At 43.9% G+C, this 26,821-nt stretch overlaps 1 protein-coding gene across 3 annotated transcripts in view; it reads left to right on the forward strand.

Moving 5' to 3' along the window:
• The window catches only part of kdm6ba (lysine (K)-specific demethylase 6B, a), a 97,365-nt gene that overhangs the window by 48,634 nt on the left and 21,910 nt on the right, over positions 1–26,821 (forward strand). For 2 of the 3 annotated variants that reach the window (XM_030722579.1, XM_030722582.1), the window contains exon 5: positions 20,035–20,103. The gene's annotated coding sequence lies outside the window, so the exon portion shown is untranslated. Of the gene's footprint in view, positions 1–1,743; positions 2,239–20,034; positions 20,104–26,821 lie in introns of those variants that run through there. The other variant, XM_030722581.1, reaches the window with a different exon arrangement.

A 26,821-nucleotide genomic window follows, 5' to 3' on the forward strand; every position in this document is an offset into this window, starting at 1 on the left:
CAGCGGCTCCATGTTGTATTTTCCATACCGTCACCCCCTTAACCCCCCTCTCTCTCTCCCGGCTTTTCGACTGTACTTTTTCTCTCTGCTCTGGAATTCCATCTTCCTGCACGTGGCCAGCACTTAAAAGGGCATGCTGTGTGTGTGTGTGTGTGTGTGTGTGTGTGTGTGTGTGTGTGTGTGTGTGTGTGTGTGTGTCTAAATGTGAGCTTTAGGAAACATCTCCGTGAAGAAAAGGAAACATGGCGTATGCATTTTTGTGTGCAACATGCCAGCAAGTGGACACTGCTTTCTCTACTCCCCAACCAAATGCCGCATGGAGCTGAACAAAGTTTCTGTGCCGACTGTACATGCAGTACATTTTGTACCCACACATTTAATAAAGCGCCCGGAGCTGAAATCTATCTGAACAAAGGGTTACTTGTTAGAAAACACTTGAGATATCATTTTTGAATAGCTTTGCCTGGTTAAGCTCGCACTCTAAATATCAATCTGAGCAGCTGCTCGTTAGTTACACAAATGTCTTGTGATGTCCTCAAGAAAGCAGAAACACTTGCAAAACAGTGGAAGGAAAAAGTAAAAGGCTCGCTGGGGTTACCCATGTTGTTCAATCTTGACTTAGTACCTGCAGTAGTTACACGCATGCAGACTTGTGCTATGAGAGATCATTGAGGAGGTATGATCTGATATGATTAGGCTAAACTGTTGGCTTAGTTGCAACCTGCTCCAGTTCTGCCAAGTCTGACTTTCTTGTAACAGTCATGCCATTTTCTCATGGCTGCATCAGTGACTCAGGTTAAATGCAGTTAGTAACTATTAAAAGAAAGGCCAAGTTGTGATGAAACAGGAATTATCCTTTAGGTTCATAATTTGCAAAAAAAAAAAAAGAAGAAGAAAACAAACTCAATTTTCAAGGGTGGAAACAACAGGATAGAAATTGCCCGATTAATTCGGAGCAGAAATGAAATGTACCACCAAACCTGTGCTGACTGAAGTCTGTAAATGCAGCAAAAGAGTAAAAAGTCTCCCAGTGGCCGGGTTGTTTCTGAATCTGGAAACCATTGTTCTCACCGAGCCTCGTGTTGCTCTTCATGCCTCGAAGCCTTATCAGCGGCTTCGCACATCTGTTGGTGTGAAGATTTTACTGTAACGGATTCACATCTGCATGGCAGCGCCGGCTTCAGAGTTTTATAACACCAGCCCAAGATTTATTTATTTTTAATCATTAGTGTTTTGACCTGCAGTAATGATTTTTTTTTTTTTAAAAAGCACATCTCCATCAGGCTTACATCACATAAACGAAAAAGAGAAATCGAGGTAGAGAGTGAGCACAGAGGCCCCTTCTCCTCTCCAATCCCATCTGTTTGACTCAGAGGGAGGGAGGGGAAGGATGGAGAGGGAGAGAGAGAGAGAGAAATGGAGAGAGCGGTGGTAGACGAATGAGAACGAGGCCAGATCAGGCTGAGGGAGGGATGGGGGGGTGGTGGAAGGGGGGAGGTGCTGTTTAGAGAAAGGCAGGGAGTGAAAAAAAAAAAAAATCAGAGGGAGGCAGGCTGGGGGGTTGGGCTCCAAAGCTTGTGCATGTGTATGTGAAAGAGGGAGAGAGAAAGCAGCAAATGTGTGTTATATATGTATGTGTGTTTGTGCGCACATGTGTGTGCGCTTGCTCTGTTCCTTTCCTTTCTTTGTTTGACTACTGAGAGGGGAAAAAGCGAGACAGAATATAGAGAGAGAGGGTGAGGAAGAAACACAGACCGAGCAGAAGAGGAGGCTCTAAAACCAGTGTCACTTCTATTTTATTTAGAGAGAAGAGGGAAGACAAAAGAGGATTTCTGTTTTAGTCTCTATTTTTCCCCCTCTCCTCCTTCTGTTCTTCTTTGCAGGCTGTGGAATAAGAAAGAAAATATATCTATATATATGCACACAACAGCAACACTGCTGAATGCTTTTGACAACAGTGTCATATTCAGGAGCAGTGAGTGTTTTGTGTGTTGGCTCAGTGCGCGTGTGTGCGCTGAGGAGGTGGGGGAAGCAGCCTGTGCAGTTTAAAGGGAAAATACAAGGCACGCACAAAGCTGGGAGCACAGGCAGGCAAGACAGCAGGAAAGGCAAGGGAAGGAGAGGTGGTGGGAATCTGCTGAGCTGGCTCACGCTCTAACCGACAAGCTGCTTTTGGATTTTTACACCACCGAGCCAGCCCCGGGGTCTCCCTCTGTGCTCGGCCCGGACCTGGCCACGGTAAGCCGAGCTTCCCTATCCACAAACCTCTCAGCTGTTTGACCACTACGGCTCTGCAGACAAAAGCAGGAGGAAAGTTGCTCTGCCTGTGTGTGTATGTGTGTATGTGTGTGTGCAGATGGAGAGAAGCTAAGCTAAAGGCTGAAGCTATTGCTGAAAGGCGTGAGGAGTACAGCACAAAGGGAGCTTGTGTGCTCCAGCTGGGGCTGTGTGTGTATGTGTACGTTTTTGTGGACAGGCACGAGTGTTTATGTCTCGCAGCTACCCAAACTTTTGCATGGAAAGGATGCCCCAAAATAGGCAAACACTGCACAACTGAGCCCCCTGCATTGTTGTTTTTATTTATTTCTTTGGGAAATAAGATTTGTCCTGATCTGGCTGATTGTGTGCCTACCATAGAGTGAAGGCTTCTGTCATAATGGTCATCATATGGTGGTTCTAGTGCTCGTCATCATGTAAGCAGATATTTTGAAATCAGACCATCCTTGGGAAAGAGAAGAAACCCAGTAAGAAAGGTCTTGAAGCTCCCAGCATGTTGGTTTTAAAGCCAGCGGTTCGGTTCACAGCAGGGTGATCTAAAATGCTCTAAAGGCTCCGTGGCCAGCTGGCTCAGCGGCACACAAAACAAAACACAAAAGTAGGTAATTTTGACTTATGCCTCTTTTTTTTTTTTTTGGTCTTCTTACTCCTTCTCGCTCCTGCATTCTTTTCTGTCTTTCCCCTTCACTCCATGCTGATTTAAATGCCAGCTTGCACAAAGGGTTTCTCTCACTTCTTCCACGTTCTTCTTCTTCTTTCTTCAGTAGGTTCCTTTTCCCTGCACGTTCTGCCTTCATCTCTTCATCATGATCTTAGCAGGTGACTGTACTGAGCACGGGTCTTGTGACTTTACTGCTCAAGCACTGAGCGAATGCCTTGCCTGTTCCTGCACGCACAGATGCCGACTCCAATTATTAGTTTTTCATGCACCGTGTCAGTTAAACGCACACAGCTCACTAATACAAAGTGTGCGCCGTCCTGTCCAGCGTGTTGTGGTCTGGGGGCTTTCAGCTTGTACTCCTAAGTCTGGTCTTGTGGTTTAGCACTTGTTTTTTTTAAATGAGAGCGTGTGTGTGTGTGTGTGTGTGTGTGTGTGTTTTTATGTGCACACTCCTCCCAGTGTAAGCGTGTGAGAAACTCAACACTTGTGCCGGCGTCTGCCTGGAGCTAATATTGGTGCCAGTATGTGACTGTGTGTGCGTGTGTGTATTGGTGTGTCAGTCCCTGTCCTAATTAAGTCCGTGCCCCCTGTGTTCAAACCAATACAAACATTCCTAGAATAAAAGCCTCACTAGAAAGACATCTCACGCGTCCTACTGTAAACTGATCCCTCCAGTTCTCCCACTCGCACACGTGAGCGCCCGGTCTGCACATGCGCACACACACACACATTTCCACACACAAGGCAAAATCTCTGTTACTATTTTATTTGCTGCCCTGCACCCTTCCTGTTTCCCCTGGGGAATTTCCTCCTTTCTCGCTTTTTTTTTTTCTTTTTCTTCATTAGTCCATTACCAATGGAAGTAGAGCATCTTCTCCTCTGACATTTCTTTCCTTTTATCTTTTTTTTTTTAATCTCCACCACTTCCTGTCCAGCTGTCATTATCCAATAGTGGCGTGCCGGGCACGGTTCAGCCAGGGTCGCCTGCTGTGGACTGGAATACATCATAGCTGCATGCTCTCTATCTGACATAGCCTTGCCCAATTAGGAAATACTGTATACAGGACACAGCCAGCGCTAATGCTGCACTAATCTGTTTATACTGTGCTGCTGGTTCCCATAGAGAGAGCAGAGCATGCTGTATCACCACAGAATATTATATGGCATTATAGCTGGGCAGAACTGATTAAGACAGGGCAGGTTATAGAGTTTCTGTATGTTAAGTGTTAGGATTTGAAATGAAGACATTAAATCATACAGTGTAAGCAGTAAAGTCACTCTGCTTGTTTTCAAAGTGAACATTATAAATCGAACAACCGCTGAGATACCGTCCATCCATAAAATGCTGTAATAAAATGGCACTGATGGTCAGCAGACGTGGATTTTGCATATGTCATTTTAAAGTTCATTTCATTTGCGGTCTACGTGGGATTTTAGGACAGCGCTCAAACTCCAGAACTGGATATTTTACTCCAGCTCACATGTTTCATCATACGAAAACAAAATATTCCTTTCTTGGAAAACAAAATGTTAACATGCATATATTGTGCATCACAGATACATTTTAGTTAGGTCTTAAGTAACCAGGCATAATGACATCTGTAATGTGTCCAGACTCCTTTTTTTCCTCTGCAGGCTACAGTTTTGCATAGTCATTAGCTGGGGGAGGGGTTGACTCTCCCCCAGCTGTAAGTGAACGTGTGTGTTTTGCCAATGCAGATAAAATATTGGGATGCGGCCTGTGATGACTGTTGACTCTGGAGCTGTCTGTGTAGCAACAAGCCATTTCCTGCACTGAGAGCCATTAGGACGCCACCCACCCACCCCCACCCCCTGTCTGTCACCCACCATGTTCCTGTGTTCCTCTGCAGATGTGCGCACACACACGCACACAAACAAACGGGAGAGGTGATTGGGGGGGTGTTTTTGCGACTGAAATTGTGTGTGTACATGTGCTGCGCTTCTCTTTACCCCTCCTCAGCCCCAGGGCAGTCCCCTATGGCTTGGGGGGGGCACATTCATTGGAATGAAGGCTGAGATGATTGGGGGGTGGGTGGGGGGGTGATTGAGTGTGCTGCCTGGTGAAAAAAAGGAGACAGAGAGAGCTGGAGAAGAGGGGGAGGGGTGAGACCCCTTGTGTTTAAAATGGGGGGAAAGGGGAGGAGAAGGAGAGGAGCAGACAGGCAGAAGAGGAGATTCGGGGTGGAGGTGAGGGGAGGACGGCTGGATGGCTGGCGCCGCGGCTGGGTTGTGTTTGCAGAGCGAGAGGGGCTGGGCTATTAATGGCTCATGTTCAAATAATAATTTGAGACACTTTGATGTTAATAATTGTCTATTTGTTACTGGAATTGATACAATGATGTGATAATTCAGCACGGTGAAGTTTTCGAGTCACCGCCGCAGTTTGTGGAACACATCTGAGGAAAAAGCGATTAATATTGGGTTAATTTAGACCGATTCTTTCATAATTTCATTGGACAGTGATTGTGGTTTGTTTTTGTTTTTGTTTTTTTTAAAAAAGATATTTGTTTGATTTGGAAGGAATCAGCATTCACTGAACTGTGTTTGTGTAATGGGTGCTACCAGCTGTCTTTGTATTGTTTCCAAAGCAAGGTGCAATTTAGAGTATTAAATACTGCATATATGTTAGTAAAGGTGTGAACGGTTCTCTTCTTTCATAACTGTCATGTATTCAGAGTGCACATTTTTCAGGAACTGATCTTTTTTTGTTGTTGTTGTTGTCGTTCTTTGCCTAAATGAGCTGGTGCTGCACTTCACCTTTGATGGCAATAGTTAGATATTCCACAGCAGACTTTGTTAAAACATAAAGGGATAAGAGTGGCTAATTCTATTATGCAGGGGTCAAAGGGCTCAAGCAGATTAGTTTTGGCCTCGGTGTTAATGTCTACCATAGTAACTAGGCTGTGTGGGTAGCTGTTTGATTAGCTTTTTACAGATAGGTCTGACTCTGAGCTGCAGCCTGTGTCACTCAAGAGAGAGACGAATTAGAACGAGAGAAAAGAAAAAGGAGCACAGATGAAGAGATGTCTGGGACGGTGAAAGAAAAGTAGCCATGCTGAGACATTGAGAATATACACACACACACACACACACACACACACACACACACACACACACACACACACACACACACACACACACACACACACACACACACATACACTCACAAACAGGCCCATTGGCAGACGCAGTATGCTGAGTGTGCACATGGCTTCTTTGTGTGAAGGAGAGGGGCCAGGGTTTGTTGATTTAAGGTAATGACTTCCAGTTGTTTCAGTCAGGAGAGAGGGCTGTGTCACTACCACTGGAGAAAAACAAAAAAACAAAAAAGTCTTCCAAATCCATAAAACACACACATACTTACACACAGAGAGTGAGTGGCACAGATGTGTGTCCATCTTTGCCCCCATGTCTGATTTTATTGCCGCTTCATAAAGGTCGATGGTGGAACTGTGCGTATGTTTACAGCATCTCTTGCATAATGTGTACGAACAGTTGTAGCCTGTTAAAGTGTGCTAGCTCTGTAATAATGCTTTATAGCTCATGATGGAAGGGGAAGGAATATGGAGAGGCTAAGCAACACAGAGAACGAGTTTCAGAACAAAACGCAGTCAGCTACATAATTTGATTTTCTGGATATTCTGGCTTTGCTCCTCTTTCTGCACCAAGCACATCTAATGATGAGAGACTTTGTTTTTCCCTGTGTCATTGTTAGCAGCTTGTAAGTTTAGTTATACGTGCATTGAAGCTCATCCTGCAGATACTAGTTGCTTGGTATGTAAACTACAAAAAATAGAATTTGTAATGCAGCTGCACAAACACACAGTGACATAAACGCACAAACGCACGACAGCTGGGCCATGCCCCCTGCATTTACTGCACTCTGTAATTGCATGCAACAAAATACGCAAACCTCTTTGAAGCCTTCTGCTCTTTGGCCTGTTCTTTTATTGTGTTCTCTGTATTTGTTTATTTGTGGCGCTTCTCACCAAGTGATGTGGTCCCGCGCAGCTTCTCATTGTGCGTTTTGTGTGAATTTGCTTGTATACTTGCGTCTGAGTCCTTGGAGCCGTTCTGAGGAGCAGCGGCGCAGTGTCAGGAAAGCATTTGCGTGCAGGTTATGTGTTTAACTTCTGCCATTAATGATGCAAGAATGGAACGCAGTGTTTAGGCTTGCACTGGTTTTACTCATTTCACAGTACTCACATAATCAAGTACTGTCGTTAACAGCTTTACTGTGATATGTAAAGTTTACTGTGTATTTGTACTGCTGTTACTGCTGATGATTGCTGTGTTATTTGATGAACGTGTTTGTCAGACTGTGTCAGTTTTTACTGGATAAAGTGTTAACTCAAAGTTTGTATAATCTCAAATTAGCACAAGGAGAGAGGCACGGGCTTTCCAGTCCACTCATTTATGTCTCTTCATCACATTAGTGAGGGCTGGTACTGCAGACGGGGGTGTTCATTTTAACTGGTATTTGCGGTACTAACAGTATGTGACACTCCTTCTGCATCCTTCAAATTACTTAAACTCATCAGGATCAAACTTGGTCTTCACTTTGAATCTTACTAGTGTCTGTATTTCTTTATGCAAAGCTAGATTCTGCAGACAGAACCCACAAACGTGCAAACAGCTGATGAACTGCTGGACTGACTCCAGTAATCAAGTTAATACACATCTGTGGATGCATGTTAATTACACGTGCAAAACACACGCACACACACACGAACTATAACACAGGTGACTCCACAGTGACCTCGATTGATCCAGCTGACTGAAAGTAATGCATTAACCTGATTATGTTTCTGAGCAGACGGAGGATTATTAGGAGAAGGAAGCTGAAGGTTTGCGTTTGCGTGTGTGTGACTGGAGGCTCTGACAGTTATAATTACCTGTTGTGAAGGAAGGTTGAGTTGAGCTTTGTAAGATTGTGTGTTTTTTTTCCTTTTCTATTATCTTCTCTGTCATTCTTTTCTTTTGCTTTTTAAATCTTTCCAATGCTCTACCTTCTACCTTTTTTTTCCCCCCACTCTTCGTTCTGTTCTTCTCCTTAACAGCTTTCTTTTTACCGCTCTTGCCTTCTCGTATGTGGGTTGCATTGTCTGTCTCTTTAACCCAGTTCCACACTGAACCCTGACCCCTCTCTCACTTGTGTAACTTCTATGATAACTGTGCTTTTGCATGTCCCGCAATGTCTCTCGCTCCACTTCTTCTCAATGCATGATTCAAAAGTCACAGCTGAGCCGCACGGGAGTCACTCTTTTTGGTAAGATTCAGATGAAAGCTTTGAAATTTGTGAATTTATCAGCGTCATTCTGTAATTTACCTCATTTGTTTTGTTTTCCAAGACAAAAAGGAAGTATAAAACTAGTGTGAGAAATCAAAGCTGTGTGTGTCTCGTAGTGTTTATGAGGATACCCGCTGCCCTCCAGACACACTCACACTCTGTGTGAGTGTGTCTGGAGGGCAGCGGGTACACTGTGACCTTTATGGGTCTGTGTGTGTGTGTGTGTGTGTGTGTGTGTGTGTGTGTGTGTGTGTGTGTGTGTGTGTGTGTGTGTGTGTGTGTGTGTTTGCCCTCAGACCCGTAATATGATCTGCCTCGAAGTCTGGTCCTTCCTCCTTCCTTGGTCTGTCTGCACCCTCCCTCACCCTTCCCTCTATCCTATATCTTTCCTGTCCTTTCACAGCCTTCTCTCCTTTCTGTCTACCACTTTTCCTGTCTTTCATTAATCCTTCCATCGTCTTTCCTTCAACTTAACATTAACCTTGCAAATCTTTGTCATTTAAAACCCTAAAATGCATCTGTCAGTCTCTGACGCACACTGTGATCAGATGGTTTTTGCCTCTTTTCCACCAGTACTTACGCGGCTCGACTAAACTCGGCTCCATTCTACTCGGTTTTGTTAGTCTTCCTTTACAATTGAGTGTCGCCTCAGCAAGGCGGCCCAAAAGTCCTGTGGCGTCATTTGTATGCGACGCAAGCACAAACGGCTGCTCCGTCCAGCTCCCTCTGGATTCTGTTGTCATCCACCGACCACAAAAACGTCTGTGCTGGTCAGTGTGCAGCCATTTCCCTCGTTGCCGGGTTTCAAAAACAAAGGGGTTGAGTCTTGTGTAGGAGTCACTCTAGTGATGTCACTGCCCGGCCAATCAGTGGCATGCATTCTGTTGACGTCACATTTTCGGCTCGACTCGACTCGCTTGGACACACGGCCGAATAGGTACTAAACAATACCTGGTACCAGGTACCGCCACCTAATGGAAAAGCCTAAAAACCGAGTCGAGTCAAGTCGAGATGACTAGTGGAAAAGTGGCAGAGATCCAAGAACAGAGAAGGGCATGGCTGTGCATGTATTTGGACATTATAATTGATTTTTCTCTGTTTCTTTTGTTTGACTGGTGTTAGATGTTTGGCATCAAGCTGCAAATTGCCTGTACTATACTACAGTGATACCATGTAGTGCAGATTGTCTGTGTGTGGGCTGGGTGGGGCAGGGTGAGGGAGGAGGTCACGAGGCAGGCTGAGTCTGTCCCATAGGATTTCTGTCAGTGATGCATAGAATTACATGCTTCACTGTGTGTGTGGACGCGAGCTTCTCTCTGCATGTTCCTCCTCTCTGTCCTTCTGTATTCGTCCAAGCTGAAGAGCAGCAGAAGAGCTGCAAACAGGAAAAACTGTGACCCTAAATATATTCGGATGCATTGAAATTCCTTAGGTCATAAGTTCAAGTGGCTTTGGGAGTTGAGAATCCTTTAATAAGAGACGGCTAACAAATTAAAAACTCCTACGCTCATCTGCTGATGGCCACAGGCCGACGTGTAGGTGGTTTTAATATATTGGAACAGTGTTGCCCTTCTAAGGAGAGTTGGAGGCTAAACAAGTCCTCCACCCTCCCACTGCCTACAAAATATTCTCCCACATTTTTTTTTCCCTCTTTATTTTATGCTCAGATTAACTTCCCATTCATTTTTGGATCTTCCAATCAAACTCCAGTATGGCGCTCCTGTATGTGTCCTGTGCTCTGTGGCCATATGGTAGCTGTATTAGCCCAGAGTGTAAACATAGCTGGCTGCCTCCCGTGGCTGCATGGGTGAACAGCAGTCTGCCTGCAGATTCAAAAAGCCCTAATAGGAGGATCACATTCACAGCTACTAAATTAATAATAATAATATGGCTATTTAGCACATTGGGATTCATGGCTGTATTTGTAAGGTACATTAGTGTTGCTGTTGCAGCATAATATCCAAACTCTTATTGACGTTCGGCTGCTCATGTCACAGGCACCACAAGCAATTGATTTAAAAAAAAAAATGTTTTCTTTATTGCCTGACATTCAAAACTGTATTACTCCAAATTTTAATTAAATAAAAATTATATATTTACATTATAGGTCACTGGGTGTTGGAATCTGCAAACTTAAACGCTCAATTTCTGGGTTTGTTTTTTACAAAATGAAATTTGTTGCTACACAAATCCTGGGTTGCTAAGGCTATTTATCAAAGGGTGATGTATATGCGGCAGTCTGAATCACAGACACAAAGGGAGAGATAAGAAGAAAAGAAGAGAGCTGGTACTGAACGTTGCACATCATAAATAAAATGTCAGAAACACTGGTGCATGCTAGCCACTGCTCAGGGTAGCGTGAAATCTGCTCTCGCCCCCTCCTTTCTTATCTTCCCTCCCTATCGCACTCCCTCTCTCACTCTTTGTGCATACGTGTGTGCGTGTGCGCAGGGTAATTGAGGTGTGCGACCTTGCTGTAGGCCTGGCAGGTGTACGGCAGGGGAAGAGACAAATGGGGGAGAGGGTAAAGGGATGGATGGAAAGCTCTGCTATTATATGCTGGCAGGTTGGTAGCCTGCCTGCTTGAGCATAAATATGTGTGTGGCATATATGTTGTGTAGTGGAAAGAAAAGCCACTAATTGTGTGTGTGTGTGTGTGTGTGTGTGTGTGTGTGTGTGTGTGTGTGTGTGTGTGTGTGTGTGTGTGTGTGTGTGTGTGTGTGTGTGTGTGTGTGTGGGTGGAAACACATTCTTCTGCTGTAAGGTCCTTCGCATGTGACTTGGAAATGAGTTCAAGTGCATGGGTGTGTGGGTGTGTGTTATTGTGCAGACGAGACGGCATGTATAATTTTCTATAGGCTGCAGTCTGTGCTTTGCATTGAGTTGGCTGCAATTTTTTTACATTACTGTCAAATTGGAATATGTCACTGTAATTATTCTAAAATAACTAGGCAAATGTAGGAGATGATGGACAGCTTTTGTCTCTCAGAATTTATATTACTATCATTAAGACTACATTTCCTATACACCCAGTAGCTTCCTGCCATAAAGATGTGGATGAATGTTGTTTATTCTGACATCCTGCCTCTCCATGTTGATGTTTCTTTCTGTAGAAAAACACTTTTTTTTTTCTTTTTTTTTACTATTACTTTTTTCTCTCCGACTCTAACCTGGTGACACACATTATAAAGAAATCTGAAAACTGAAAATTATTATTTGGTGCATGCAGATCTTCCCTTGTGCTGTCGGTGAGCTTGAGGGCACGCACAATGATGGCATACGCATATGATGGCATTTATGACAGACCTTTAAATAAAAGCTAACACACGTGGAATCTGAAAAATGTCAGGAGAATCGAGTCAGAAGGTTGGACGGAGTTGCCCTTTCTGACACGAAGCAGACAGCAGGAAATACTTCCTGTCAGCCTTTTTTTTTTTTTGTATTTTCTCTCCTGGAAGTCCTGTTTGGATTATCTGGGTGTAGCGTGCAGGAGTTAGGACACATGGCAACCACTCACTAGCTGTAAATTCACCAAAGTATTACCAGTACTATTGTTATATCAGAAGCAAAGTGTAACATCACACAGACATTGCGGTAGATAGCTGGCGGGTTAAATGCAGTTTGATGTCCAGCCCGTCGGGCATTTACGCTCTCGTGTGCACCTTCGTTGGCAGTTGACTGAACCTCGCCTGAACATCTCAGTTGCAACAGGAAGCCAGGTCATCAGTATCAAGCGCTTTAAATGCTGTGGACACTCTCAGACTGAGCCAAAAAAAGATGACACATTATGCCAAACAGTGTAGGATATTATTATTTGATGCAAAATGTAATGTTCTAAATTTTCTTTCATGATGAATTCATGTTGTGGTTTGCATTTCCGCACTATGCCTACCATCATCTTCTCCACAGAATAGAGTGGAAACAGTACAGTGGCAGTGAGCTCTCACAGACACTCACCCCCTCTTCTTCCTCTCCTCTCTCACTCAGTACTCTCTTCCCCTACCCCTCTGCTCTCTGCACAGTAGCTCAGTGCATCTGTGTCATGTCACTGGGTTCTGGCGTCCCAGAGTAACCCCCCCACCCTCCCATACCAGTGAAATTGCTCTGTCTCTCTCTCTCTCTCTCTCTCTCTGTCCTTGTGTGGCTCATACTGTCATCCCCGATCTCTTCATCTTCTGTCTCCCTCCACCTCATCCCTCGCCTCTCTGCTTTTTCCTAAAGAAGTCTCCTCCTCTCCTGTCTTTGTCACCCTCTCTTTCTCTATATTTAATGTGTGTCACTCTTTTAATCTCTCCCTCTCTCTTAGCCCATCATGCAGCACAAACATAGAGAGCATACACATCACCGCGCTCTCTCTCTCTCTCTCTCTCTCTCCTCCCTCTCTGTCTGTCCTTCTCTCTTGCTCATGAAGCATACACAAACATAAAACTGTCTCGGTGCATACATTAATAGATCCAAGCTCCTTAGCTGACTGCTGCATGCATAATCTATCTGCTCATACAGATTGTGAACAGTGCACTTGTGAAGCTGTGCGTGTGCGTGTGTGTGTGTGTGTGTGTGTGTGTGTGTGTGTGTGTGCACGCGTGTGTGTGTGTTTGAGACCCTAGGCTCCTCCCTCCAGAGAGAGAGAGATAGACAGGTGTGGACCAGATTGAGTTCCGCCTCATTTCCTCTGCCCTGTGCAGCTGGTCAAGGACACACATTTAGACACAAAAAAACGCAAGCGTGTTCAACACATGGATATGCACAAGCACGCGCGTTCATTATAACAGAGACACGCACACTGCGCACACCTCAAATAAAGACACAGTTCAAGATAGAGAAGGATCAACCACAGCATTAGCTTAAACTAAGCGTGTGTGCGGTGAGCGCTCATAAGGCCATCTGCGCTTGAATTCCTGAGGAAGAGGATTACAGCAATGATTACAACCTGATTGGCCAAGTTTTTCCATGGTAACAGCCTACTAGGAAGTCACTCCAGTCCTTTCCCCTGCATGTTATATTCATAGTGTATCTAACACAAACATGCAATGCTTCTCTGAGCATTACAAAATTTATGGCTGTCTTTGGTTATTTATAGTGACACGACAGTTCTCACTGGCAGTCCGTTTTTCATGCTAGCATTATGATGGTGGCGCCCTGATGAAAATGCACACTTAACACTCGCCGCTGACTTCAGCAGGTCTTATGTTGATCTCACCGCACGATTTTATAGGACTCGGGAGAGCTGATCAGTGGCCATCAAAAAAAATGATCCTGCTCCAACGTCATTCCAAGCTGTCGTTTTTCACTTTTACTTCAGGCCAATATATTCTAAGTGCAGCAGTAGACTGAAATTCAACTGCTTCATTACCAGTATTGCAAAGAGGCAGTGCTAAGAAGTGTAAGTGATATCAAAATGAATAGCTTTCATTTGATAGTCTCAAATTACATGGAGCAAAAAGCACATTTTCTTAAAGCCAACTTTAAGCTGCAAACTCCTCAGCTCGTCACTGACCTGACCCGTGGCAGCAATGACTGCTATATCAATGCATATCATTTTAAGAAGCTAATAAAACATTTGAATTATCATCTGATATTTGCTGATGTTTGAGATTATATTTCTCAACATACAGTCCCCCTCTGGCTCTCCAAAGGGACTGTTTACCTGCATGCAAACAAAGCCTGCTTAAACGTGAGTGTTCAGTAGACTGCCATTAGAAATCAGAACGCTTGTGGTACCAAAAATCTTCCCCCTTGCCTGTAGTTTCTGCATATTTCTATTGCTTGACTTATTTGTCTTTTCTACCTTGACAGATATTACACAGTGACGTGTGACAGATAAAACTGGACAGGACTCACCACCACTTTTCCACACACACCTCTTGTCTATAGCGTCTGTATTTGAAGCTAGTTTGTGTGATACTTCTTGGTGATTATAGATGAATCTCTGTGTGTGCGTGTTTCTGCATGTGTGTGCCTGTCTGCTGTGGTGCCTGACCAGGGCAGGAAGCGTGGGGTCACAGTGTCTAGATGACAGCCAAGCAGCCTTTGTCCCATTTAAATATGCAGACACTGATACTTTGCCTTTAAGAATGCAGCCTATAGAAAGAGACAAAGAGGAGTGGGGGGGTCCTGGTGTGCGCATTATTTGGTTGTATGCTTACTTGCTGGATAAGGGAATTGAGTGCTTGTCAGATTGCGAGTACATATATGAGAGGCGTGCGTGTGTGTGTGTGTGTGTGCGTGTGTGTGTGTATGTGTGTGTGTGTGTGTGTGGTCCTGTGAAGATTGCACAAGCCACCATGTGGGAATCATGTGTGCCACAACTGGATAAAGAAGTCTTTGTGAGCAGAAGATTCAGCTCACGTCATCCACTCATCTGCGCACACACAAGTACACATTACATATATACATGCACAGTAACTATGCAAACACACTCTCCTGCTCCTTCATATCAGTTACCTCTCCTGCACAGCAGTGTGATTATAAAGGCCTGAGTCAGTCTTTTTGGTATGTGACAGTTAACTTGAATGCTATTATGCAACTGGATAGTACAGTTTAGCACCTCTGCTCAGGTATGTGGGCTTGGCAGGGCTTGCCTGACTACTCTCCAGGTTTGCCTCAAACCTACATACACGGCCCATGAAAGCATAAGAGTGGCCTTATATCCACCTTCCTTACACGGGTGTTACCGTTTCCCCGTCTGCATGTATTTGAGCATCTGCCTGATCGAAGTGACATAAATTTAATAATCCGAGGGTGCACGAGAGGCTCTGTGTGGATGTCGGTGTGCTTTCTGACTGCAGAGACTTGTCTGTGACGCTGCTGTTCACTACAGTGCACCCACTACACCTCCATCTTTTAGCCGCCTTAAGTGGACTTGAAAAAAGTGTAACAGGAATGAGTCTTTGACCTTGATCCCTGCAGTTGTCCATGGTCCGTGTCCACAGTCAAGTAAAACTTCCATGTGTTGTTGCCATAACTCATTTTCCGAGTCATCACTTACCACTTTCACAAAAGTCGTCCTTTTCGTTTCTTCTTCTCCAGTTTTTATTTTGTTGGGGTGCCGCAGGCAACATTTCTCAGACCGTGTGTTTGTGAGTTTGAAGCGAGTTTGGGCATGCCACCTGCCCGCTCTGCCCCATTTTAATACTGTTGTTGCCAAACTATCAAAAGTGTGTCAGTATGCACACCTAACAGAGATTATAGGTGCACTGCCAAAAACAGTTAAACAGTGGAATCTCATAATGTTCAGTGAGCACGACCTTCCTCTTCATCCCTGTGATCCTTATTTGATGTGACACATACAGTAGAGTCTGTGCGCCCAGCGTGTGAATTATAGTTGTGGTTTGCAGGCAGCCGACTAGAGAACAGTTTGAAAAGGCACAAAAAAAGTAATGATTAATAGAAAGTTTGATCTACTGATAGAACCATGAACAGCTGGCATCTGAATGTATTCAGTCCCTTTATTGGAAGTTCCATGTAACAATTAGTTTAATTAAAGCTCCACAGTTAAGGTTCTGGCTGCAAACATCTCAAGTATGGCTGTTTTCTGATCTTTGTGTCTGCCCTTTGGTACGCTGGGATGAAGCTGACCAGGTTTCAGGGTTTGTCGAAAAAGCTCTTTTATTTTGAAGGACTGACGTCATGAGACCGTGCCGGCGTCAAAGCGTGCGCTCTGAATACCGTCTACAGCTGTGAGGGTCACGCTCTGCTCGGCTGCTCTGCTGTGGTTTGCGAGTGTGTGAGAGAGAGAAAGAGAAGAAAGAGAAGGGCAGTGAGGGTAAAAAAAAACAAAAAACGTTGCGGTGTTAAAAGGGTTATATTCATCAAACACCAATTTGCACATGCTTGCTCAAACGGCTCACGAAAACACAAGCCCTCTTTCAGTCTCCCTCTCACACACGCGTAATTGCGCTCTTCACAGGTCTTAATTTTGGCAGCAGCCACAGTCAGACTGCCTTCATTAGCGTCTGTCTAGACACAATTTATTACCAACTGTTCATTCTTGTTCTTTTGCCTTCTTCTCTTCGCGTTTGTCTCACTGCTGCTGGATTTTCAGACAGTCTCTGGGTGTGTGTCTGTCAGTGTGGTGAGGCTCGAGTCGGTGAGTTTGTCTGTCACCCCTTCTTTATGTGGGTGTCCTTTTCCTGCTTGTCCCCAAAGAGGAAGTCAGGCTGTCTGCCTTGTCTGTCACTTCTATCTGCCCGTGTAGGAGTCAGAGTGGGTGTGGTGGTTTTTGAGCCATGCTTGGTTTTCACCATGACCTTTTACTAAAGCCATGTGGCAGAAGTTCACCGAGCCAAAACATCCCCAACCGCAGCCAACCTGACACTCCTCCTCACTCTCTGTGGCTCTGCCAGCTCTGGCCTCGCAAACAGGCAAATGAGACAGATTCGATACTGCTCTCATGCATCCGTGCAAAAAATTCAGTTTATTGGCCAGAACAGGTCTCACCTGTCTCTCCGTACTAACTCTGTACAGAAGACGGGCAGAGTCTGAAAGTTTTGATCTACCAACCCAATCAGAAAAAAAACAGTTCCCTACTACTCCTCTACTGCAGACGTCCTTATCTGCCCGTACCTTCTCACACACACACATTCAGGATGCGGTGTGACAGCATTCCAAGAAATCTGAACAAAATGTTCTTGCTTATGATTAGCTCTTTGATGTGTGCATGCAAACCAAGGCTGACTTTATAGTATCTACCCACACGCTGGTGGCTTTACTAAAGGTCACTTTAAGGATATAACCTGTGCCAAGTGACTCCTTTGAAACACACAGATAAGCACAGCAAACAAATGGCCATGACATAGAGACGCACAGCAGACAGGCAATCTAGACAGAAAGACACTGATGAAGATAACCCTGTCATTTAGCACCAGTCCTGCAGCAACCTGCTGTTTTTCTATGTGTGTGTGTGTGTGTGTGTGTGTGTGTGTGTGTGTGTGTGTGTGTGTGTGTGTGTGTGTGTGAAGTCTGTTGCCCTAACTTGAAGAGACCTCTGAATCACCAGTGACTAAGGACTGGAGCAGCTCAAGCAAGGCTACTATACTCACGCCATACAGGCTCACACATGCTGAGTGTTGTGTGTATTTGCCAGTAGGCGAATGTGTTAATATGACTTTGTTGTGTAATAAGTCAACAGGTACTGTAGAGTAAAGTAGTAAGAAACGCAGGTATCACCTTGTGTACACACAGAGATTTGCAGCAGTCAGACAGCTGTGTAATTACTTTATTGTACTTAATTGCATGTGTATATGGATATAGGTTTGTGTGTGTGGTTAGTGTATATATGCTGTATGTGCGTGTTTTGCAGGTGGAACACCTGGACATGTAGCCTTTCAGCTTGATGTTTCTAAGACAGTGACCTAATGATAGTTTTCTCGTTGGTTTTTCACCAACTGACCTCATTTTTGGATCGGATCATTTTTGTAGCATCTATATTTCACATTAGAAACTGTTGTTGTGCTTGATGAGCGAGGACCAATTTCTGCGTGTCACATTCTCTGTCCCCATGTGTCCCATCAGGATCTTCAGTTTTGGCAAGCTTAAATAATAAAAGTGCTAAACGTCCGATTAACTGAATCAGCAGATTTGGCTTTGTGGTGTTTCATCTATTCACTGTACCATTAGCAGCAAGCGTCCACTGTGCCTCTTGCCCTGCAGCGCTGTATTGGAGCCAGCTGAGATGGGGGTGAAACACTACAAACACTGACTTCTGTTGTCTTCTATAGCCCTACTCTGTTGTCTTTCACACCTTGTCTCCCTCAACCTGTCTTGTTTTTTCCTTCTATTTTCTCTTGTTAGACTCAAGGCCATTTACTCTACCCCCCCACCCCCACCCCACCCCACCCCGTGCCTATCTGCCTCTTCATCTCTGCTGCAAAGTCTGTTGCTTCACCCGTCTATCTCTGTCTCTCTTCAGCTGGTTAATGTCAAAGGAAGATACTCCCACTAGTTAACCTTTAGCGACAAGACAAACATCACTTTCTAGCTCTATCTCTCACTCTATCTTTTGCAACTTCGCCTGTCTTTTCTTTCACTTCGTCTCAAACTTAATCAGTCACTCTTTCAATTTAAATATGTTAATTAAATGTGTGCCTACTCCCTTTCATTATTTTGTATTGCCTTGCCAAACTACCCCACACACACACACCCATTCTTCACTGTCTTTCATCATCTCTTTCTCACAACCACCCCCTTCCCCTCACTTGTGATATCAGTCCAAATCAAATGATTATATGAAAGGTTGTGACATTTTTGTATATGTCGTGAAAGACAGTCTACCCTTGCGACGATTCAGCCTCCAAGTCATGCACGCTTGCCTGCTCCGGTGTGTGACGCTACTGAAGGAGCACCTAAATTGTTCCTCACCCACCTACATATGCGCACACAGCTGTTCCACCTTTACATTGCAGCCAGCTGTGGCCCCTGAGGGGAGTTTGCCCTTTGACCTTGAGTTCAAAGGTTTGTGGCCTTACCCACCAGGCTGCAAGATCAGTGAAGGCTGAGCCAGCTATTTTTGCCTCGTATTCACACAACTGTCTCACACACACACACACACACACACACACACACACACACACACACACACACACAAGCTGCTCTAGGCTGTGTATGCTGCATTGGTTCAGCGTGGACATGCTCAATGGGGAAACATATGGAAGCTGAAATGTGTGGGCGTGTTCTATGTTGCAGCCCTGCAGGTAGAACTTCAGAGTGTGAAGAAGAAAGACAGCAGAGGTGGAGAAAAGAAAAATCACAAAGTGAGGTTTCACTCTTCTGCAACAAGAACAGAGAGTCCAAACTCTCCTGTATGCCTTCAATAGATTGTTCACTTTTTTTTGCTGCAAGCTACAGTTTTTTGCACACGCTGATCAACAAGACAGCACAGGGAGGAAAAAAAAGTGTAGTCCTAACGAAAGCAAAGAGGACACTGTGTGGAAGTTAAAGGGCAAATGTTAAGGAGAAATAAGGGTGGGGAGGAGGGCAGGCAGGCTTAGATATGAGTAAGAGGACAAAAGAGGTGCTGACATTTAGCTTGCAGCTACCATCGATAACAGCCATTTGTTAAGAGGGGTTATTTGGTGCTTTTGTGGGTCTGAGCATATAGGAAAGACAGAGTGTGTGTGTGTGTGTGTGTGTGGGTGTGTGTGTGTGTGTGTGTGTATGCCTTTGTGTACAGTCATGCCACTTTAGTGTTTGAGAACACTGCAGGTGCTGTGTGTTCTCAGGGTGTATGTGGAGGTGTGTGTGTGTGTGTGTATGTTGGGGGTGGGGAAGTGCACCAGAGTGCCACCTGTTCTCAGTCATGTGGCCCAGCAGTGACACTGTGAATCACTGAACAGGCGGCACATGAGGAACACACACGCAGATGGCCGCAGCGCTGGCCTGGGCCCTGCTGCGCGTTTTGGCTGACACTCTCACACTGTGGTTTATAACCCACACCGAATGACATATCAGCACGCTGACCACAGAACATTCAGCAAACGTCACACGTGCATAATTAAAACAAGCGCATGGAATAACAAATGAGCTCCGTTTGCCCCGGGTGGGAGAACGGTGTTCATTTTTCCGCCTTTCACTAAAGAGCTGATGAATTGATGACCGCTGCTTCAACCCACACTGGAATGTCACAGATGTGTTTAACCTAGTTTTGAGGAGGAGGTGAAAATAGAAACACATTACTGTGCTTGGGGAAGACTTAATTTATTTTGTGAATGAAATGTGCTGCTCTGTACTTCTGTTAATGTTAATGTTGATACCAGACTGACCCTCGGTCCCCCGGTTGTGGTTTCAGGAGCTGAGAGGTGTCATGGTGTCCCGTGGGTGCTAAAAACAGAGGGACTACTTCACCTCTGATCACAAGGTAAGACTCTTTAAGCACATAGTTTCCTCTCTGATCTAGCTTTCTAACTTGGTGCCAGTTTGCATATAGGCACACAATATATTAAGTACAGTACTGTGCAAAAGTCTTGAGCCACTCCTCATTTCTTTGTATTTTGCTTCCAAGGAGTCAGACTTTCTTGCAATTTGTGGTCTTGAGCAATAGTTCTCCAGGCTTTCTGAAGGTCTTTTACATTTTTTTTTTTGAATATTTTTTGTTTCCTAAGCCATGCAACACTGACCTAACTCAAGGGATGAGTGTGGAGGACAAAAGAAGCGGCAGGCCTAAAAACTATCCAAAGCAGATTAACAGTATCTGAAAGTTGTCCTTAAGAAACGGAAAAATCCTGACACGGGACCTGAGAGATGCATCTGGCCCTCCAGTTGTTCCATCTACTGTTTGCAGAAACCTCCTCAGAGGTGGTCTCAGTAGAAGGGGGCTGTCAAGAAGCCATTCTTAAGGAAGGGAAACGGGGAGAAAAGGCTGAGGTATGCCAAATAAGACAAGAACAGGACTGAAAATCAGTAGTAACAGGTGTGATGGAGGGATGAATCCAAAATGTAAAATTTGTGGTTCAAATTGATGTCAATATGTACGGAGGAGGTAAGGAGAGGGGTACGACCTTGACCCCACTGTGTTTTACAGAGGCTCTGTTGTGGTTTGGGGCTGCGTTTCAGCCGGTGATGTTGGAGATCTTGTCAAAATTGATGGAACTATGAACACAGAAAAGTACCATCAGATTTTGATCCACCATGCGATACCATCTGGAAAGCATCTGATTGGGAAGTGACTTTTGCACAGTATTGTATAATATACTACAGTAGATCTTTCTATATTATTCTCTGTTTTGTCACATTTCAGTTTTATTTGGCATTTAAGGGACTGTGTAAAAACTCATGCCATACTAATACATATAATACACAAAGATTGTAAAAAAATCAGGTAAGGCAGGTAGAGCGACAGGGCGATGTGTGAAGTGAGTGAGTAAGAGCAGTAGGAGTGCACACACGCACACACACACATTCATCAGTTAAGAAGGAGCAAAATCACGGTTGTGGGCTATTGCTCCTTTATGAGCTCTCCTACACAAACAGCTTTTTATGCTTTTGAACTTTGTGTGTGTTCTAAGTGCTGAAAGACACGTTCTTTAAAAGTCGCTGACTTAGACATCGACCAGTCAAGTAATTTCAAAACCACATTAGAGAGAGATCAGCGATTGCTTCTTTCATCTGTTAGCAGTCAGCGTTAAAGCAATGCACCAATCAAAGCCAAAGACCCAAAAATTCAATATTTTAAATTTTGGACATAAGAAAGACTTTTATGCCTCACTGTAGGCAACCGCTGTGACCCTGAGGCATTATGTTTTGTGCCTGAACATAATATCTTTTGAATGCCCTGATAAAAATTTCCTCAAAAGGATAAACTGGTTAGCTCTGAAGATCAAATGTCAAAGTGACTGATGTCATATAACAGGTTTTTGACAATAACTCAAGGATTTATAATAATTTTTAAAAAAATACACAAATGGTGTATAAGGAAAAAAATGTGGCATTTTATATCCAAAAGTTGACATCTGAAGAAACATGAATATTAACTGAATCTTGACTACAAGGTGCTAATCTTTGTTTGTATAAGCAGTACGAGCAAGTCAGTGTGTACTTGGAGAAAGTCGTGATAGCATAATTTACAACATTTCATAGACCAGAAAGTAGGAAAAATGCTGTCATTTTATATATATGTGTGTATATATATATATGTGTGTGTGTGTGTGTGTGTGTCAATCCGATGTAGTTTAATGTGGTTATTACTTTACACTATACTACATGTAAACATTACAACCCTTCCACAAAACGTCCCCTTTTATTCCACGTTATAATCTCGTTATAACCTCACAGCTGCTGCAAGCTCAGTTTAACACCACTGAATGCTGTTAAACTCAGTGTAATATGTGTTTAAGTGGTAGCAAGATGCACCGAAGCGAGTTATCTACCAAACAGGGACATGCGTCCCAGTTGGGACCATCTGCTGAAAATGTCCTCCTTTACAAGCGCCCCTAACTTTGTAAGCTCCTTTACTTTTCACTGTGCATAACTTTGGGATGGTGAGTATATTAAGCAAGACTGGAGTGCTTAGCTTATCATAGCACTACAGTTGGGATTAGCTGGTTGTTTGGGGAACTAAAGGGAAAGCCAGGACTCCCTATCAGTCCCTCTCTCCTTGAATAAAGGCCTTAATTATCAGGACTCCAGCGCTCCATTCACCAGCTACATGGCTGCTATATGTGGGTGTGCTTAGCCAGTCTCTCTGTCTGACTGCCTGTGTGGCTCTCTGTCTCCTCGCAGTGTGAGTGTGCATGGAGGTGATTATTATAGTGTCTGTCGGTCTCACAGTGTACCCAAAGGCTGACTCATGTTATGCCACATGTACACACACACACACACACAGAGTCCTCCACACAATCCTACATATCAGAGGCTGAAAAGTACCATCTGTACCAGGGACACAGTCTCCTACACCCATGCTCACACACCAACACACACACACACACACACACACACCAACTTGTCTTTGTAGACCCCATCACTATTATAAGCCGTTTATTTTTCAAACATGCTTGGATGTGTGTCAGTGGCATGACAAGAATTTCGGGTCTCATACCCATAAAAGAGATGCTGTGTATATTTGGAGTGTGAGAACTGAGCTGTCCCCATCACTGATCTCTTTAATTACACACACAGTTACACACGCAGGGACACACACACATGCCTGTATGTCTTCCACACACATATACACATGATTGTTACCCTTGTACAAGAGCTGCAAAAACAGTGCTTCACTTTTTTTTCTGTCTTTTCCTTATATAGTGCTTTTCTTGTCTTACTGACCACTCAAAGTGCTTTAGAATACAAGGCACATTTGACCATACATTCTTACAGTGCTTTATTCGCTGCACTTTATCGACCTCACATTCATGGCCAGTTTAGAATCACCAATTAACAGAGCATGTATTTCTTTGGACTGTGGGAAGCCAGATAACCCGGGGGGGGAATCCACACAGACAACAGGGACAACATGCAAACTCCACACAGAAAGGCGGAGCCAGGATTTGAACCAGGAACCTTCTTGCTGTAAGGCAGCAATGTTAACCACTGCATCACTGTGGTGCCAGATAATACTGTTAATCTTTTATTGTTCAGGAGAGAGAGCAGTGCAGAGCATGCATGGACTGGAGTTACGAGTGGTTTCCGTTGGGCTAAATAACATTTACTTGAGTCTGAACACTGTGATTGTGAACCAGTAATGTACAGTTGACTACTCTATGGTGGATAATTAAGAACTGGAGCAATAAACGCTATATTAGCATCCAAAGGCATGATAAAAATGTATTTGCAGCTAAGTTGATGTAGTCATATACACATACTGATGATTACAATCCTAAGGATGCAGTTAGATATGTAATAAGAGAAATAAAATCATGAATGTAGAGGTGTATTAGCTGCTGTAATAAACTGTGGAACTGTTTGGAGTAGACCCTTACTGTTATTCTCTGTGCAGACAAACAGGCAGCCAGAAATGCTTCCTAGCTCACTGCACAGTACTGTGTGTACCATATCTATCCTCACATTCAGATGACTCTTCTGCACACAGCCTTTAAGCAAAAGAAGCCATCCTTACAAGCAACACTGCCTTCACGTGTCATAAAGACCCCCTCTGTGCCGTGTCCCTCCCCTTTGTCGACACAAGCCACATTATTGAACGTTCTTTGTCACTTCACAATAGACATCTAGATCCACCCAGTAGTACATGCAGCACATCCCGTGCACTTACTTCATCGAGGGCTTGAATCTAGCGCGTACTCTTTCTTCAGGTCACTTTTCGCTGCAAACCGATAAAAACAAAGAATGCTTACGCTCATTTAATGTTTAACTTTACTTGGAAATGAAGAAAATCTGCTTTTTGCTAGCTTTTATTAAGTAGCTGTTAATTGTGTGGTGACAGTATCTGTGCGCTCATTGTTTTTGAGTGACGTTAACTTAAAAGTATTGCGTAACAACAAAGGAAACAATTACATCATTCCACCAGGAGGAGGCAGCAGTGCACCAAACTGCGCCGAGTCTGCTGAAAAATAGAACAGTGAGTGTGCCCAGTAGCCCACTTTAAATCTTAACTATTCCCTGTTCTTAGTGTGCCAGTCTGTGTAGCGTCTTGCTATAACGATCCTAGCGTATGTATGTATGTATGTATACATGTCTGTATGTACCCCATCTCCTCTTTAACAGGTGAGCCAATCTGAATGAAACTTTGAATGAACATCATGATGCATACAGCGACCATTAACATCTGTTTCCTATTTTCTTGAATGTTTGTATCCATTATATTCATTTCATCATCCCCCTACGAATGCAGTTACATTTTCCGTTTGCATTTGTTTCACGCTCACCGTTTCACCAAAATTTGTATCTGTGACATGAGTCACCATTAAATAAAGAATGGAGAGTTTGGAAAAGTGCTACCGACCAAGCAAAAAAAAAAAGCGCCTAAAGGCCGTCTTCTTGCTAGTACCAAGTAAAGCGCATAAGATTTTGACCATTTCTGGAGCTCATTTTCTCTTTTGAAGAACAATAAGGTAAGTTATCAAACTTGTAATAAGTGTGTTTAAATTTATTTCTCAGTGCAGCCGACATTATTTAATGTTTGTCGACGATAGCTTGCTATTGCTAACAGACTTGGCTAATAGTTGCTCCACAATCAAACTGTTGATGGATAAAATTCTGCTGGATGAATGCGTTGAGGCTGGTTTTGGCACTAAACATGAATTGCCCTCACCAGCATGAGGAGACTGTGTAAAGTGAAAAGTCAATAAATTTGAAACTTGTTTTCTATGTTGCTGAAGGCGACACAGGGAATACAGTCTGGCCCAGGTACAGCAGGTACTCGCCATGCAAATGTGTCAGCTGTTGAGGGAACTCTTGTTGTAGCCAAAATGGCTGGTTAGTTCAACATCATATTTGACCCAAAGGTTTTAAATATCATTTGTAGAAACATGGCTGTTTCTATAGATGCCTGACTTCTCTCTGTAAGTTGTTCCCTCATTATTATTCTGAATTTGTGCCTCTTTTCCACTAGTACCTACTCAGCTCGGCTCCACATGACTCAGAACAGTCTTGTTTTGTTGCCATTACAATTGAGTACCACCTCAATGTGGGTGGAGTCACGGGCAGTAGTCTCTTGACATAATTTGTGTGCAACTCAAACGCAGCTATTAGCTTGGAGACGTCCTGATACACTTTTCCATTTCTCGTCTGCCCCTCCTCATTCAACCACGGTGTTGGTTTGCGTGCCTCCATTTTCTTGCTGTTCTTCGATGTCACATTTTTGGATTGCTTGGAACCCCAGCTGAGTGGGTACTAAAAAAGTACCTGGTACCAGGTACCTTGCCGAGTTGAGTCGAGCCGCGCTGAGTGGAAATGCAGCATCGAACTGCTGAAACAATTTCTGTGTTCTTACATATGTATTTGGATCTAGATGAACTGACTCAAAAACAACATCTGAGTTCTGAGAACCTAAATACTGCACAGTGTGAGTTGTTTGCTTTTAAAGAGGCTTATGAGGGTGAGGGGGTATAGCATCACTGATTTGTACTGAGCAATGGGTTATTTTGTAATATTCAGATGTTATTGTTTGTTTTGTATTCTGTGTTCTTCTGAATTGTTCTGGCCATAAATAAACTGTGTGCGCGCGTATCCGTAAGTCATCGTCTCAGCATCATCCATGACACACTCCCGTCCTCCCTGCGGCAACTAATTTTGCCTCCTGTTATCCTGCTGAGGCAGTGCTTTCTAAATATAACCTGTGTGTGTGCTTGTTGGGTTTGTGATGCATACTGTTGGTTGTACCAAAGTGGCTCTTTGGCATTATTATAGAGAACAGGATGGTTGCTTTGGCAAGAAATAGCTGGAACAACTGTTTCCGGCCTTGGAGAGACCCATTTGTGGTTTGTTTGGCTACCTTTGAGCACATGCCATGTAATTCTTGCACTCTGTGTGCACACAATCAAATTAATGTCACTTACTGGACAGGACCAAGAAATATATTAACCACATAAGTCAACATTATATATGTTGGCAAAGCCATGAGAACTATATTTCAATAAATAATGTTTCAGGTGGTGCCAGACGGGCTGGTCTGAATGTTTCAGAAACTGTGGATCTACTGGGATTTTCCCACAAAATCATCTCTAGGGTTTACAGAAAAAAACAGAAAATATCCTCTGTCCAGCAGCTCTCTGGGTGAAAATGCCTTGTTGATGCCAGAGGTCAGAGGACAATGGCCAGTCTGTTTCAAGCTGAAAGGAAGGCATAAGCAACTCAAATAACCACTCATTACAACCACGATATGCAGAAGAGCATCTCTGAATGCATAACACATTGAATCTTTAAGGTGATGGTCTACAGCAGCAGAAGACCACACCGGGTGCCACTCCTGTCAGCTAAAAACGGGAAACTGAGGCTACAATTCATACAGGCTCACCAAAATGGGGCAATAAAAGATTGGAAAAACGTTTCCTGGTCCTGGTTTGTCTGCTGCAACATTTGGATGGTAGGGTCAGAGTTTGGCATAAAGACCAAAAAAAAAAAATGAAAGCAAGGATCCATCCTGCCTTGTAACAACAGTTCAGCCTACTGGTGGTGTAATGGTG

The sequence above is a fragment of the Archocentrus centrarchus genome (assembly GCF_007364275.1).
Source record: "Archocentrus centrarchus isolate MPI-CPG fArcCen1 chromosome 18 unlocalized genomic scaffold, fArcCen1 scaffold_23_ctg1, whole genome shotgun sequence".
Lineage (NCBI taxonomy): Eukaryota > Metazoa > Chordata > Actinopteri > Cichliformes > Cichlidae > Archocentrus > Archocentrus centrarchus.